The 17,590-nt window shown below is 32.8% G+C and overlaps 1 pseudogene; it reads left to right on the top strand.

The window, feature by feature from the left end:
* The first annotated feature begins 12,710 nt into the window (after positions 1-12,710).
* Positions 12,711-16,617, top strand: LOC149557567 (4-coumarate--CoA ligase-like; annotated as a pseudogene).
* The last annotated feature ends 973 nt before the right edge of the window (positions 16,618-17,590 follow it).

Below are 17,590 nucleotides of genomic sequence, written 5' to 3'. Positions count from 1 at the left end.
AAATTTCATTATTAATGATATATTAGTATAAGTGCTATGTAACTACAGGAATTTCACCGAAAATATTTCAATATGGAGAACTTCTAAAAAAAAGGGCTCCTACAACACAAAACCAATTTAGCCAATCATATAATTTGTATAAAATATAAAAATTATAAATGAATAACAAAATTTTATAAGTATTTAAATTATTCAAAAATAAGTACTTGTGATTAGATGATAGATGATAAAATAATACAATACATGTGCAAATTGAATGCAATAGTACTAGCCCATGGAAAGTACAATGGGTGGTATAGTGTACATAATAGGTTGGTATGAGGTGAAGAGGTAACATTATACTTGGTTAGGATAAAGTGCAAGCCTATTCCATGTGAGATTGCACAAGGTATTTAATGATATTAAATTTTACCTCTATTGAGCATATCTTAGAGATATGCAAGATAAGTTTGAGATAAGGTCAAGAGGTATAATCACATGACTATGACAAGTACAGTCTTGTTTCTTGAAAATTTCATTGACAAGGACAAGACCCAAGTCTATCGGTCATCACATAACAATAATTTTAATTATCCATTGAACCATTATCTAAAGAAAAACATATTGAACAAAAAATTAAATATAAGAGACAAAAGCTATTATGGATAGGAGGTAAAGATCATATGTATTTAGTCACAATGAAAAGAAAAAAAATTGAATGAAAGGCTGATTTTTTTTATATGATGAGGATGATACACTCTATATTTCACTATGAAAAGTTATATATTATGTCACAAAAAGGATAATATATCATTGGCATTTTTTTCCTGGTTTGGCTCCCATTATAGGAAACATAGATGAAATACAGTTGCATTACCCCAAGCTTGGCCACCTAGACAAAAATAATCATAAGATAATTAAATTTGATAATTTCTATTAATAGATATAAATATATGGAGGAAGATATCCCTTCTTATAATGATCTATATTATAGAAACATCAACACAATGTTGGAATATTTAGGAAATATAGGATGTTGAGCGGGAAGTGGGGGTACTTGAATCAATATCCTTAAAATTTTTTTTAATACCTTTCATACCATAATAACCCTTATAATATCTAACTAAAATTAGTAAAAATGTATATTATTAACTGCACTTGAATTGAAATGAAAGTAAACTTAGCTAATCTACTTCACCATAATCACATAGACATAAACCATTTAATCATCATACATGACAAAAAGATTTTGGTGATGCAAAAACCCTTGGTTAGAGGGAAAACTATGGTGGGGATGACACTCACAAATCCTTCACTACTACAATAGGAGGTTGTCTATTAAGGCTATAAGTGTTGTCACTTATAATGACTTCTGGGCTATTGTGAGTAATACAAAAGGATCTATAAAAATTCAGCCTTTCAAAGGATTTTGCAACACTTATAAAATATGTGCACTCAATTAAGATATTTACACTAAGAATATTAGGTCTACCCTGTTAAAGGATTTGTCTGCTACAATGGTAAGAAAGCAATAGTGAACTTGACCTGATTGAGTAATAGTGAACTAACCTCCATCTTCTTGTGAGTTATCCCTTTTCATCTTACACTATGCTAATATGGACTTCTTCTTTCTCCATGTCTTACTCATCTAATTATGAATCTCATCACATCAAATTTTCTCTTACCTTGTGCATCTTCTTCATTAGTTGATGATGCTCATTACCTACAATATCTTCTTAAATGACCAATCTAGTGACAATGAAAAGGTTTCATTATATTATTCCTCTAGTTTCGAAGTTTTCCTCCAAAGAAAATCCTCATATAGATGGCTGCAATCTAACTATATCTTCCACATGTAGTACAAGTAATCCTTTTGTTTTAGTTCCAATTAACAATATTATCTTGCTTTTTTGGTACCTAGTTGTACTTATTTTGTGATCTATGATCTTGTAACTTGTGTCCAAACTTGTTATATGTGTAACAATAGCCAATAAACTTATGTTTCAAAGGAGAATGATTGAAATTCGATCTAAATTCATATGTTTGATGACCATATTCATTGCAATTGTAATAATAACCATCAAATTTAGGTGTAATAGGAGTCTTACCAACCTTACTCATGTATGCACTATTAGTATGGATAGGTCTTTCAAAAAGATACTATGTAGGCTTCTTTGTCTTAGGATTTATATAGACATTCCTTTGTTTAACTTTCTTAGATGACTCTCCTTGCATGGTTGTAGTTTCTCAATGAAGCCTACTCTAGTAGTCTCTCTTGGTCTTCTATATCCTCTAAACAGTTGATCTAGTTTCCTCATACTTTCTTTTGGTGTTTTCAAAATTACATTTGTGTTCTTCTCAATATTTAGTCCACCCTTAAAATTTTCATTCTTAGGTCTTAACTCAACAAGTTCTTCCATTTTATTTCCAATCTCACGGTTTGAACCAAGTAGCTAATTTACCAAGACATAGTGGTTTTGGGTCAATCTCATGAGTTTATCACCCTTTGCATCCATTTTTGCAATGATCTACCTCTTATCTTTTTCTATCATTCTTTTCTCATCCTTTGCTTGTCTCTTCTATTCCAAGATCTCACACATCCTTGTATATTGTTCTTATTGTTCTCTCTTTAATAATTTCATCTACTTAGTTAGGGTTTGGTTCTTCTCTATTAGATATAATATAGAAGCTTTAGATTCATTTGGCATATTTCCATCATATAACTCTTCAATCACTTCTTCTTGATATGGAATTTCATTCATTTGATGTGCTAATTCCTTCCTTCTATTCAATGATTGCTTCAACTTTTATCTCATTTCATTGATCTTACCTAGGACCATCTTTAGTTTCATCTTCTGATTCTCAATGGTCTTATCAAGCCTATACCTTTCCATCTCTTAGATCTTTTCTCTATAGTGGTAAAACTCCTTAATAAGAGAACCAACTCTGATACCAATTGTTAGAATATTTATGAAATGTAGAGTGCCAAGAGTAGGGGGGTTGAATCAATATCTTTAATAAATATTTAAATATCTTTAATATAGGATCATCTTGGGCTTGCTTTCAATCTTCCATTTTTTTGGTATTTGGCTTGGAGTTGTGGATTCAATCACTGAAGGAGTGGTGCTTAGTCATTATTAGGTGTTGTGTTGGCCGAGGTGCTTGTTCGTTGAAGGTACTCATTCATTAAAGGGCTTGGTCAATGTAGGAGCTTGAAATATTTTATTTCTTGGCACTCTGTATTGTGCTCAACATGTATAGGGTGCTCAACATGTGTTGGTTTCTTGACAATTCTTGGGAGTTCATTGATGCTTGGCTATGTGTTTGTGTTGATTGGAGTTCTTGTAAATTCATTTGTTTGATTTGGTGTAGTTAATGCATGTAATATGGGATCGTGATGTGGATATATCTAGGAGTTAGTGTGGGCCTATTTGGGTCTTGGTTGTCTCTCCTATGTACTCTATCTCTATCTCTCTCTCCCATCCCCTCTCTCTATCTCTCACTCTCCTTCTCCCACTCCCTCTCCCATTGCCTACTCTCTCTCTCTCTCTCTCTCTCTCTCTCTCTCTCTCTCTCTCTCTCTCTCTCTCTCTCTGTCTCTCTCTCCCTCTCTCCCACCCCCCACTCTCTCTCTCACTCTCTCTCCCTCTCTACTCTCTCTCTTTCTCTCCCATTTCCTACTCACTCTCTCTCTCATCCTCTCTCTCTCTCTCTCTCTACCACCCCCTAGTCTCTCTCTCACACTCTCTCCCCCACCCCCACTCCCTCTCTCAATCTCTCTCCCTCTCTACTTTATCTCCCATCCCCTACTCTCACTCTCTCTCCCATCCCCTACTCTCTCTCTCTCACACACACACACACACACACACACTCTCTCTCTCTCTCTCTCCATCTCCTAGTCTTACTCTGTCACCCCCTACTCTCTCTCACACTCTCTCTCTCCCATCCCCTACCCTCTCTCTGCCACCCCTACTCTCTCTCTCACACTCTCTCTCCCATACCCTACTCTCTCTCTCTCTCTCTCTCACACACACACACACTCCCATCCCTCTCTCTCTATCTCCCTACTCCCTCTCTCTTTCTCTCCCATCCCCTACTCTCTCTCTCTCTCACACATAACCATCTCCTTCTCTCTCTCTCTCTCTCTCTCTCTCTCTCCCCCCCCCCCCCCATCCCCTACTCTCTCTCTCTGTGCCCCTCTCTCCCTATCTCACCTTCTCCAATCCCCTACTCTCTCTCTCTCTCTCTCTCTCTCTCTCTCTCTCTCTCTCTCTCTCTCTCTCTCTCTTCCTCTCTCCCCATCCCACCTCCTACTCTCTTCCCATCTTCTAATCTCTCTCATTCTCTACCCTCTTTGCCTCTCTCCTTCCCTTTCTATTGAAATTTAGGTTTGAATAGTGCATGTGCACTAAAGTGTATACATGCTATTAAGACCCAAATTTAAAAAATCTTTAAATAGCACGTGTGCTATAGTGTGCACATGCTATTCAAAGATTTTCATTCTACCAAGCCTAAGGCTTGGTTTTTCCTTGGGGATCCAAACCAAAGGTTTGGAGTCTCTAAACTAGCCTGAGACATGTTTTTATGCAAACAACAAAAATGATTAATTTTTTTTGTGTCCTCTCCTTCAAGTTTCCTCATGGTTGAGCATCGATAAAATCAGGTTACATGACATTGTAGGTCTCTGTGTTAGCTATATAACTACATAATTTATTTTTTATTTGAACTATTTCAAGCCTTTCAACTATAATTTATTTTGAATGTATGTCCATTTTTTGTCAAAAGCAACCATGTGCTAATTGCACTATAGATTTTAGCTCATTCATTGAATTTTGCAAGAACTTAGTTTTTTAGAAACTAGACTCCATTCTACACACTTTGAAAAAAAGAAGTTTTCATTTTAGATTAGTTTTCAATCATTTCTAGGGGGAGCACACAGATATTTCATGTTTCTGGGATGTGTCCAATTTAAAAATTCATTAAAAAAATACACATTATAAAATTACTTGAAAAATCTAGGATAAACTACACAATGTTAGGTAACTTTTGACTAGGGCGATTGAAGAATTTCAAAAACAAAGTTAAAATTTTAGGGGGGCCACACTTTGTACTGTGTTATGTTTTTTCTAAATAAATAGTACCACTTTAAATGGCCACCTCTTTTGAGGACCTAAAACTAAACCATTTTGAAAATAATAATTAGTAGTTTAGAAACTAGATTCAAAGGACTACTACTTTTATTTTTGTCATATCTTAAAATTTTGAGCATAACTATCTTCAAATTCTTGTTGAAGTTCAAAAATTGTTGATTTTAGTAAAAAGTTGTTCACTTATAGCCCCCTTTTGGCATCACAACTTGGTGCACTTACCCTTGGATGGAACTAGTATTAGCCAAGCTCACTCAGTTACCAAAGGAACTTTGCAAATATGCAGTGTTAACCGAGTTCACTTGGTTAACATAGAAAAATATTTTATGAGTTAGTGTCTACTGAGAAAGGTCAACTATCAAAGGATTTTATTATTTGCCATATTGAGTTTAATTGATTTATCTAATGGTTCTAACTAACTGAGGAGATGAATATTAAGTATTCTAAATTGTATATGAGATAGCTTGACAAAATGAATGATATAAGTATAAGGTCAAGTTGAGAATTCAAAAGTGTGTAAGAGTGAATGCATAAAAGATTTTAAAGATCTAATGATGCAGTAAGGAAGTGAATCAAAAGGATAAGTAGAATATCCTCATGGAGCTAAAAAGATATATTCGATCAGGAAGGATCAAGTACAGGCTAGAATAGAGATTTGTAATCAATACTTTAGTTGCATCAAAAATTAGGTCATCTCATTGTTACTCTTTAACCATTGTAGCAATGACCTAGATCTCTTAACAAAGTTGGCTTAACTACTATTTTTAAATCCTCTAGCAAGGTGGCAGTTCTATTGAATTGTCTAAAGACCTCTAACAAGGCCACTCCTAATAGGGTGATTAAATCCTCTAACAGGGTCACACCTAACAATGTGTTTTGTAACCTTTAACAGGGTTGGCTCCTAAAAGGGTTCACTTCAAAAGAGTGAAAATAGTAACTACTTGCAATTGGTGGTTTTTCCCAAATTGGGTTTCCATGTTAAATCCCAGTGTCAAATGTGTTCATGCTATTTTTCTTTTTTTTTTGCAACTAAGTTAAAGTAATGGTAATCACAGATAACATCCTAAGATTTGCATGCTAATTAATTACTAAGAAATTATAGTGTTAACCAAGTTACAACACTTCTTTGCTTGCCAAGCATCAACATTATTTAGTTTTTAGAATTTATTTTGTACTAACATTTAAGAGATCTGGGATTTATTTTTGTTGTAACTAATTCACCCCTCCCCTCTTAGTTACTCCTTTTATATTTCCAATAGTACGTTGTTTAGAAGAGGATGCTTGTTTGGGATCATTAGCCACTTTAAGAACAACCTTATATTTTCCCCAAGTGACAACTTTTAAGGTCTCACCATGAGAAGAATAAGAATCCACCATCCTAAGGGAAGCCCTAGGCCAAGTGTCTTTAAAATATTGAGGAGGATTGAATGTTCTCAAGACCACCTTAGGCCTTTCATCATCTGTGTCATAATTAGGTTCTTCATCAAACTTAGGACCGATCATGTAGACATTCTCAATAGGTTCCAACATGTTGATAATTTTGTATGTGTTGGAATATGTGTAATTTATCTTAGCATCATTTCCCTTCTTATTAGCCTTCAATGTCTCTCCTTTTTCGTACTTAGGCAATGGTTTCTTAAAAGTCTTATGATCAATGCTCTTAACTAAGACATTAGTGACAACTTTCCGCTCATCAATAAGATCTTGAATGACATCCTTAAGTTTATATAAATTATCAGTACCATGACCCCTATTTCTATGATAATTGCAAAACTGGCCATCTTTCCACCAATTAGATTTTTTGGTCTAAATACATACTTTACTATATACACTTACTTAAGTTTACTTAGGTTAATGCATTATTATATTATTTTGCATTATTTTATTATTTTTATTTGTGAGACACTTAGGAGTTTGTTCAGCTTTTTGAGTTGTCATGTAGACAACATAGGAGTACTCAACTCTATTTTAGCACATGGTTTCTACAACACTATTTTGCGTGTCACACCCTTGTAGACTTATCCTCTCATCACCACACTTACTTCCATGCTTAATGGAGGATAAACCATATCTGGTGGACATGTGCTTGGTTGTATGACACATCATGGTGTTGATTACAAGACATTCTAGATGTATCTTAGAGGCCTTTATATACAGGCACTCCTAGTGTACTCTCATGAACTAGTTATTGAATACATTGTTATTTTGATCATACTCTCTCTCTCTTTGGTGTACTATGTGCTTGTGTTTGAGTTCTTAGTTCTTGGGTGAATTTTTCCCTTAGGAAAATTCTTACATGGTATCAAAGCAACTTGGAGATTTTCTCATCACATAGCCGTTTGAGACCTTGCTTGCTTCATCACCTTAGCTCGAATCTGGAGTGCTGCAAAATTTGGGAGCGTCTAGAGTAAGATCTGACCTCACCATTGTGTCCAAAATGTTGAACCAATGAAAATTGACTGTAAACTCGGCTACATTGGCCCAAAGTTGACCGTGAGGCAAAATTTTTTGCAAATCGAAACTCGGAGGCCCTAATTTGCAGTATGGGTATGATCTTTTTTCACAGATTTAATTAATTTTAGATCTGCAATTTTTCATTTCTCTACATTTATTTTCTGTCTATTATTTGCAAAATTTTGGAGAAGTAATTTTTTTTAGCAGACCCGGGCCATCACACCCCAGATCTGCCATTTTCAGAGGTATTTTCTTTGTCGCAGGGTTTCATATTAAATCCGTGGGGTTATCTTATTTATTTGGCACACTGGCAATACCATTCATGCAGCGATATTCATACAAATTTTGGCCTCAAGGGTTAGATCAATCACACACAATGGGCTTTACTCGTTTCAGTTGAGTGTGCACGGGTTTCATTTTAAAAAGGTTAAAACCCACCGCAGGCTCAATGTGGGATAAACCCACTTAACTCTCAGCCCAAAGAGCTCATTGCCCAGCATCAACAGTGGTTTTTTGGCTGATCTCTACAAACTTCTGCATCGATATTTGCTACAAATTTTGGCTCCCGCATCTCAGATTCGGCCGCATCACAGTCTCTAGCGTCGTTTGTAGTATCTAGTGCTAAATGTTCCATTTATTCTCATGAGAGATGGATTCATGTTGAATCACTACTCATGAAACATGGGTCAATGAGTTTGACTCAAAATCACACAGTTAAATCCTGATAGCAATATCACAATTTGACTTACTGTGGAAAATTATCTCCTACTTATCAATTGATGAGCTTAAGGGGCTTTCTAATGAATGGTTCATAAGGCACAACACTTGGTGAAGGTTTTGCAAATGGGGTTGCAAGCTTTGGGTTTAACCATGGAGGAAACTCTGTAGTTAAGGGCGCCCAGGCTTGAGTAGTACTGGGATGGGTGACCTCCTGGGAAGTCCCGATGCTTCACACCTGTGAGCATCACCTAGATCCAATGAGTGCCATGTGTTCCATTTATTATCATAAGAGATGGATTCATGTTGAATCACTACTCATGAAACATGGGTCAATGAGTTTGACTCAAAATCACACAGTTAAATCCTGATAACAATATCACAATTTGATTTACTGTGGAAAATTATCTCCTACTTATCAAAAATTGAGCTCTTGATTTAAAAAAAATGGGTTTCCATATTTTGAATTTCAGATCGAGCACTCAAGCCTAATAGGGGTGCCCATTTTTTTAAAATGTGGTACCCATTTCTAAAAGAGCATGGTCTCAAGCTATAGACTTTTGTGAAATTGAGACCCAACTTCTTGCTTCTACCCTAGGTATACTACTTAAAATATGTTAAATTTTAAACTCCAATTCAAAAGATGGTCATTTGGGAAGGTTTGGGTTCACCAAAAAATATGTAATGAAAAATATATGCTTTTCACTATTTTTCAACTAGTACAAAAAAATGAACAATATTAAAATCCAAGTATTCATGAGCTATGGCTATTGATAATAAAGGAAATTAAAGGTAAAAATTAAATAAAATTAAATTCAATACCTCAATCAAAATTTGATGATGAAAATATGATATGACAAATACAAGAAATTGATTCACCTATAAGAGTTGATATATAACATCTTTTTCACACCAAGACTCTACTTTAGTGCAATATAGGGAGAATGTACAAGATGGAAATGATAAGTCCCAAATATCAGACCATGCTTTTGATTAATTGAAAAAATAGGTTTTGAGGGGACTTGAGACCCTATTCCAAAAGGTAACATAGAGATATTTTAAGAGACACAAAAAGGGATTATGCTATAAACAAAAACACCAACAAATAAACCCCCCAAAAAAAGTAACAACCAAAAATCAAAACTTAGAAGAAAGAATTGAGATACACATCAAAGTAGCCCTTCAATATAAGCCACCATGTCCTAATTCAAACCTGACATGTTATACACAAAAGACTTTAGATCAAGAAGAGTCTAAGGAGCATCAACCACCAACTCCCTCATCATAGTGCAATTTCATTTCCATGGACCACATATCTTTCCAAGCATATTGCCAACCTCCACATCTAGGATTAAAGGAGAATTGAAGATAACTTCCATCATACCTAACACTTTATGGAGACAATCAATTGAGGAGATAAGAATATCATGGAATTTTTAAATGGGGATCACCATATTAATATCTAGATCCTTCAATCTCTCCTTCAAGTCATTGAGCCTCTTCTCTAGACCACCATCACCAAAAATCTCCTTCATAACCTTATAAATGTGGAAATAGTCTTGGATATCATCAATTTGGCCACTAGGGTTGTGTACTTCAGCTATAGAGATTTAATTTCCTTGAAATACTGGTACTTTCTTGAGGTATAAGGAGTACATAAAGATAGCCTTAGCCATTTTTAGTAAACACACAAGTGGATCATACTTATCCTGAAAATCTTCAACAACCAATTTAACTTTATACTCATCTAGGTCCAAAGTATTCAAAAGAGCGATGTTTCTGGTAGTCTTTTCCTCCCCTTTTTCTTCCATAACTATTTTATTCCTCCCCTCTTGCAATAGCCTAATTTTTCCATGTCATGTTTATTCGCTCGAGACATTGGCATGTCATGATCAATAGAGCACTTGTAATTATCAAGAAGAGGGGCCCTCTCCCACACTATCATACCACTATCTATGTCCCAATTTTTTCCTTTATTCTTGTTGTGTATAGTAGAAGAAATTTTCTCCTTAGTCTACATACGAGACTTTTGGGGAACATGAGAAGATACTTTAAATTTCAAAGAGGAGATAGGGGTTTGTTTATCCTCCTTAGGAGTCTAATCATCACCACTAATCTCCTCCTCTTTAGTCTCCATACCATTGCCACTATTTCCATTCTCAACCATGACTGTAACATTATTATACCCATCTTGACTATCACCTTCAAACTTAGTATGCATATCATTAACCTCCATAATCTGTTGTTTATTAGTAGAGGATGATGCAAACATTTCCGTTCAACCCTTTTCTCTCTTACCTTAACTTTTGCTTGACCTAGGAGTGGAATCCTTCACATCATCCTTGCCTTGAATCCCTAGATGGAGTAGCTTAGGGACCTTACATCCCTAATGTATTATGAAATTAGGAGGATTAAACCCTCATTTAGCACTCGGTTCCTACGTTTCACCTTATGAGTAGAAGTACTCTGACTAAGAGAATTTACTAAGTAAAAAGGAAAGGAAACCCTTTCTTGTGTCTAAAATGGTTAAGGAAAACAAGATGATATGAATGAGCCCTTTTATATTTTCCATAAAGAGTAATGTACTTCATGATAGCCACCATAACTCTTCACCAAATCAGTTAATTCAACCCAACATCATAGAACCCACTAGAATCATTAACAAGATTTATCATCCTCCTCAACATCTTTGAGAAAAATAATAGTAATCTTCTTAGAGATTTTCCTATTGTAGAAGAAATTTTTACCTTTCATTTTGAGACCCGACACCTCAGTAATAAGCTCGATAGTAACCCTAACCTTCTTGCCATACATGAGGACAATACCCTGCTTCCACTTTCAATAAAATTTGTTGTATTGACATTAAATCCATGAATCTATTCCATAAATGACACAAGATTACTACCAATCATCTTTTTCTAAATGTCAAACTCCTTCTTCCACTTCATATAGTTTGGAGGCTCTCTCCTTTTCAATTTCCCACCCATATTGTAGCACAAATAGCTCTAGAAAAGAAGCTTAGGAAACTTGCTGAGAAAAACCCAAATAAAAATAACAACTGATAGAATAGAAAATAAAATATTTGAAGCAAGTTTGATAATGATGCCCTTGAGAATGATGAATCCATTTGTGCTATATAATAAATTGATATTACTAATTCTTTTCTTTCCTATCATTACCCAAAATATTGACCAAATCTCCATACCAATGTGTCTTATCATAATTTAATACTACTCTAAGGTTTGTATTAAAATTACTTTTCCCTAGCCAAACAATAATGACTTAATAGCTAGGTTAGCACACACGTTAGTAACCTTATTTGCCTCATGATACACATGTGAAATATACACCTTTGCAAAACTATTAACATTGTTTTTGGTTTCCAAGATCATTGAATTGATAGTCCAAATATTAGGCCATGTTACATACCCATGTACAAATGTAATTTATCCCAAAGAGAAAATAAGAGAACTAATGGAACAAAAATTCTCAAAAGAAAAAAATAAAAAATGGTCTTAATGAAGAATAAGGAGAAATCTCTAAGTGTGAAAAAAGTATGCTATTGCTACCCTCATAAGAGAGTAAGAAACACTTTAATTTAATGGACTTATATAGAAATGATTGTGTTTTCTATGATCATCAACATCTAAATGAGTATGTTTGGCATTGAGTGTTAACTTCAATACAAGATACTCTTCCTGCAAAAGGCTCTTTCGATTAGGCCCTTACTCTTATGAATGTAATGCTTTTCCAACATTTCACTTTGACTCATATGTTGGGCTTGATATGCATAGTCAATGGATACGTCCTCCAAAGGTTATTCTTGAAAAACATATTAATAATTCCTCTAAGGATATCCCTAGAACATCCAAGATTGTGGGTATTAGTTGGGATAGTTTTGGTTATACATGGTTCTACTTTCTATGACAACAAAAACTAGGACAAATAACTAATGTCCTTCGTGTTACATTGGAAAAAGCTTGCATGTTAGGTTGGAAACATGTTATTTGGGAGATGGATTCTATGAAGTTATTTTCTTTTCTCAATAATAAACTTTAAGCTTTGTATTCTTTTATTAATAAATTTGAACTTTTAAAGCTTTTAAATAATAATGTACATGACAATATAGAAAAATAATGATTATTAAAAATATAATGACACTAAATATATTTTTTCAAGATAACAATCAAATGACATCTAATAATACTTAATATTTAGAAATAATGTATATTGTATCTAACACAAATTCAATACTCTACTTGTAAATGATTGTAGCTCAAGAACAACGTAATAACTCTTTTCTATAGTGATGTTAAAATTAACCTTTGTTTACTAATAATGAATAATTAGAATAATTAGTTTTTAACCATTAGATGTTTTGATGATTCAAAATAGTGTGCGAAATGGAAAATGAAGTGGGTGGAAGAGGTGGTGGCGCTGCCATTTTCTTCTGGTACGACTGGGCTTCCAAAGGGTGTGATGTTAACACATTCAGCACTCGTTTCTAACGTTGCTCAGCAGGTGGACGGAGAAAATCCCAACATGTATCTCCGCTCTGATGACGTCATGTTGTGCTTGCTGCCGCTTTTTCACATTTATTCTCTCAATATGCTGCTCTGCTCCCTCAGAAGCGGCGCCGCCGTTTTGATAGTGGAGAAATTCGAGATGGGTGTGTTATTAGAGTTGATAGTGAGTTTTGCGCCTTTGGTGCCTTCTGTGAGAATGCTCATGTCGGGTGCTGCGCCTCTTGGAAAAGATTTGGAGGCGGCGCTGCAAGCGAAGATTCCAAATGCAACTCTTGCCCAGGTTAGAAACTTCCTAAAAGACCAATGTTTTCATTTTTTTGATTTAGTTGCTTAAGTTTTTATTCTTAAGATTTATGTTTTATGTAGAAATAAGTTGGATCGTTTAAATATCACACTAAGGTTAATTTATAGGTTAGAAGTGTTAAATAGTAAAAGTTGATTTATTTCTTACAAGCTTAATTTCTTATTTTGTGTGTGATGTTTAAGGATAGCCCAAATAAATATGCATATAACTGTGATTATCAAAATTACAGATTTGTGAACTTTTGATTAATCTTGGAATTAGGTGGTATATGAAAAGAGTTATGGAAATAAATATATAGATATTTTTTTGAAATCATGCAATAGTCTATTATCAATATTGAAAAAATTAAAATAATAAAAAATTGCGCAAATAGGTGGTATCTAAGAAGAGTTATAGGAATAAATATATAGATTTCTTTTTGAAATCATTCAATAATCTATTATGAGTGTTCAAAAAAATAAAATAATTTAATTGTGAAATTAGGTGGTAAAACTTGATCATGGTGGTATCTAAGAAGAGTTCTATAAATATTTTGTGGCCTCACTAGTTCATAGCTCCAGGTCAAAGCGTTGGTGGTACCGGTGGGCGTGTCGCGCCAGCGCTACCGGTCACGGTAAAAAGTTTACCACGTTAAAAAGTTTACCGGGCGCATTCCTAAAAATATATATATATATATATATATATATATATATATATATATATATATATATATATATATATATATATATATATATATATATATATATATATATATATATAGATATAGTTTTTTTTAATTTTAAAACCACTCAATAAGTTATTATCAATGTTGAAAAAATTAAAATAATTCAAAAGAGCAATGATAGATAAATAATATTAAGAGCTTATATTTATTATTTCAATTTTAAATATTTCAAAGGAATGAATAAGGAAGGATTTTTATGTTGCAAAGGTAAAAAATTAGGTGGTATCTAAGAAGAGTTATAGCAATAAATATATAGATTTTATTTTGAAATCATTCAATAATTTATTATCAATTTTCAAAATATTAAAATAATTTAATCATGGAATTAGGTGGTATCTAAGAAGAGTTATAGAAATAAATAAATAGACTTTTTATGATATCATTCAATAATTTGTTATCAATGTTGAACAAATGAAAAAAAAATTAATCATGGAATTAGGTGGTATCTAAGAAGAGTTATAGAAATAAATATATAGATTTTTTTTGAAATCATTCAATAATCTATTATCAGTGTTGAAAAAATTAAAATAATCTAAAAGTTGAATTAGGTGGTACCTAAGAAAAGTTAGAGAAATAAATGTATAGATTTTTTGAAATCATTCAATAATCTATTATCAATGTTGAAAAAATTAAAATAATGTAAAAGGGTGATGCTAGATTATAAATTTAGGAGCTTATAGTTATTATTTCAATTTTATATATTTCAAAGGAATGAATAAGGAAGGATTTTTATGTTGCAAAGGTAAAAAATAGTCTTTTCAAAGTGATGGTCTTTCTTTATTATTCTATTAGTCATTCATTTTGACCATCTAAAAATTTGGACAACATAATACTAATAAAGTGACAAAATTGTTCTATTTGTAAGTTATTTGTTAATCACTGAATACTTATGCACAAATGTTCCAATGGTAGTATAATACCATGTACAATTATTCTAGTTTGTAACCATTTTTTTAGTGTTTTAATACTTATGCAGAAGTAGTTCTACTAATAGTAGGGTATCAATAAAGTTATGCAATTGCTCTGATTAGTAATGCCTTTTTTTTCAATTAGTGAATACTTACGCACAAATAGATACAAATAAAATTGCACAATTGTTAAAATTAGTAACTTTTTTCTTGACTACTAAATATACAAGTGAACCATTATTGATCTAATGTAAGCCTTATTTTGTTTGGTTACATCTTTCATCTAAATTATATTAGCTCTTCCAAAGATCTATAATTTTAATAAATTGAACAAACAAATCAATGTTCAAAATGTACCATTTAAAGCACATAGACATGTACATGATGACGTAAAGGTAATCAAATTGATTTAACCTCATACTATTGAAGTTCAGTTTACATCCCCTAAATTATATTAGCTTCTCCAAAATAACTTTATGATTTCAATACATTGAATAAATTAATCAACGTTTAAAATATACCATTTAAGAATGATTAGATAAGGGTAATGATATTGATTTAACTTATTACTATTAACTCTATTAATGATGGTATATAGGGATATGGCATGACAGAAGCAGGACCGGTACTGGCCATGAGCCTTGCATTTGCAAAGAAATCATTCTCAGTAAAATCTGGCTCAGCTGGAACAGTCATTAGGAATGCCCAGATGAAGGTTATTGATTTGAACACCGAAATCTCACTCCCTCATTCACAATTAGGGGAGATCTGCATTCGCGACCCACAACTAATGAAAGGCATGCACATGACACTCCATTAAATTGTTCCCATCTTTATCTTTGCTAGTGTGATATAAAAATACTCTCTAATGCAATACAAATTTCATCATTTTTATACACAATTTGTTTCCCATCATATAATGAAAAATACAAGCTTGAAAATTGTATAGAATATTAATAATCGTGAAACAAGCAGGGTATCTAAACAATCTAGAGGCCACAGAGAAGACCATAGACACCAATGGGTGGTTACACATAGGTGACATTGGTTATATTGATGAGAATGAAGAGCTTTTCATTGTAGACCGTGTGAAGGAGGTCATCAAATATAAAGAATTCCAGGTTCAATTTGCTTCTTATACTATTGAAGTTCTTTCTTTAGTTAGTGAATTGTGAAACGGTTGATAGTAGTAGTAGATATTTCTGTGTGTTATATTCATATGGTCATTCTTATATATCACAAATTAAGAAAAAAATTTAACTTAAAAAATGATGTTTAAGTCAATTTTACTAACATAAAAATCAATGGCTAGTACGTAATATTTACAATTGAAATAACTATGCTTATAAACAGGTGGCTCTTGCAGAACTAGAAGCCATTGTAGTGAAACATCCCTTTATTGCAGATGTGGCAGTAGTCCCATAAGTTTGGCTATCTAACCAACAGTCTCATTTCTTCAATTTTGTTAATTATTGTTAAAACCATAACTATTCATTGTTATCTATTATGATTGTACCCATAAAATTGTTTGGCATAGGCAAAAAGATGAAGTTGTAGGAGAGGTGCCAGTAGCATTTTTGGTCACATCTAGTGGCCATGAGATAACTACTGAGGAGATTAAGAAATTCTTGGCCAAAGACGTGAATGCTAAAATTGAATACATCTGTCATAAAAATATGGATTTAATGATTGAACTTGTAGGAGATGGTGATTAAAGTCTTTTTTGAAATTTGTGAATGGCAGATAGGTGGTGTTTTACAAGAAACTGCATCATGTCTACTTTATGGATTCAATTCCTAAATCTCAGTCAAGCAAGATATTGCGCAGTCAAATGCAATCTAAATTTCCTTCAGGATGATCTAAAAGGGTGAAGGGATCAGACAACTAGGGCTCTAAATCATACATATTGTAAAACACTATGTCAATTAGTGCAAAGGTTGTAAAATTTTCTATCAAAGAACGTTTATCTAAAGGCCTCAAGTACAAGGATATTGCTATCATATTTCCTTTTATGTAGGGAATCTTGGATTCAACTCCAATGATTTGGCATTTTTTTTCCAACTTTATTATCCTTTTTAGCTCCTCCTAGATTATTGGAACCTAACATCCATAATAGTAATGCATATTTTGTGGGTTTTTTTACACCAAAGTCAACATAGTTATTGAAAAATAGTAGCTCTATTTTGTATTTTGTGAGTGAATATTTTGAAGAGAACACGAACAACAGACTATAGGTTCAAGTTAACAAGAACAACATTAGAATATTACCTTTTCTCAATAGTTGATATTTGGATTCAAACCACAATATATTATATATAGTTTTTTTTTAAAAATACAATTAAATTTTGGTACCTTGCTAGTAAGTATCTAATTATTCCTAACACCTTATTAGCACTTGCCGATAGGATAAGTACTATTATGTCATTTTTTTTGGAATACTCATGTTAACTTTTTATTAAATTATCTCTATTCTACCAATAAAAATTCATTTCATTCCATATTTTTATGAAAAAATACATGTCAATTTTTTAACTTTAAAATAAATAAATAAATAAATAAATATTCTAATTGGATGAAAGTTGGCGATTTGTGAGGGAAGTATCATTTTATAGAACATTTGAATTATTTGTCTTATTCCTAATTTTTAACACATTTGTTATCTATTTTGTTCAAAGCGATTTTTGAACACTTCAATTATTGTATATGGATTTTAGAATAGAAAACTATATATTATAATAATATAATCAATTATTTATATTTCTTATTTTCTAGAATTATTATAAATAGTTTGTTTGATTATAAAGAAATACATTGAAATATTTTTTTAAATA

Source organism: Cupressus sempervirens, chromosome 5, assembly GCF_028749045.1.
Source record: "Cupressus sempervirens isolate cs-2001-9-10 chromosome 5, ASM2874904v1, whole genome shotgun sequence".
Classification (NCBI taxonomy): Eukaryota; Viridiplantae; Streptophyta; class Pinopsida; order Cupressales; family Cupressaceae; genus Cupressus; species Cupressus sempervirens.
This window is presented reverse-complemented; position numbering and strand designations above follow the sequence as displayed.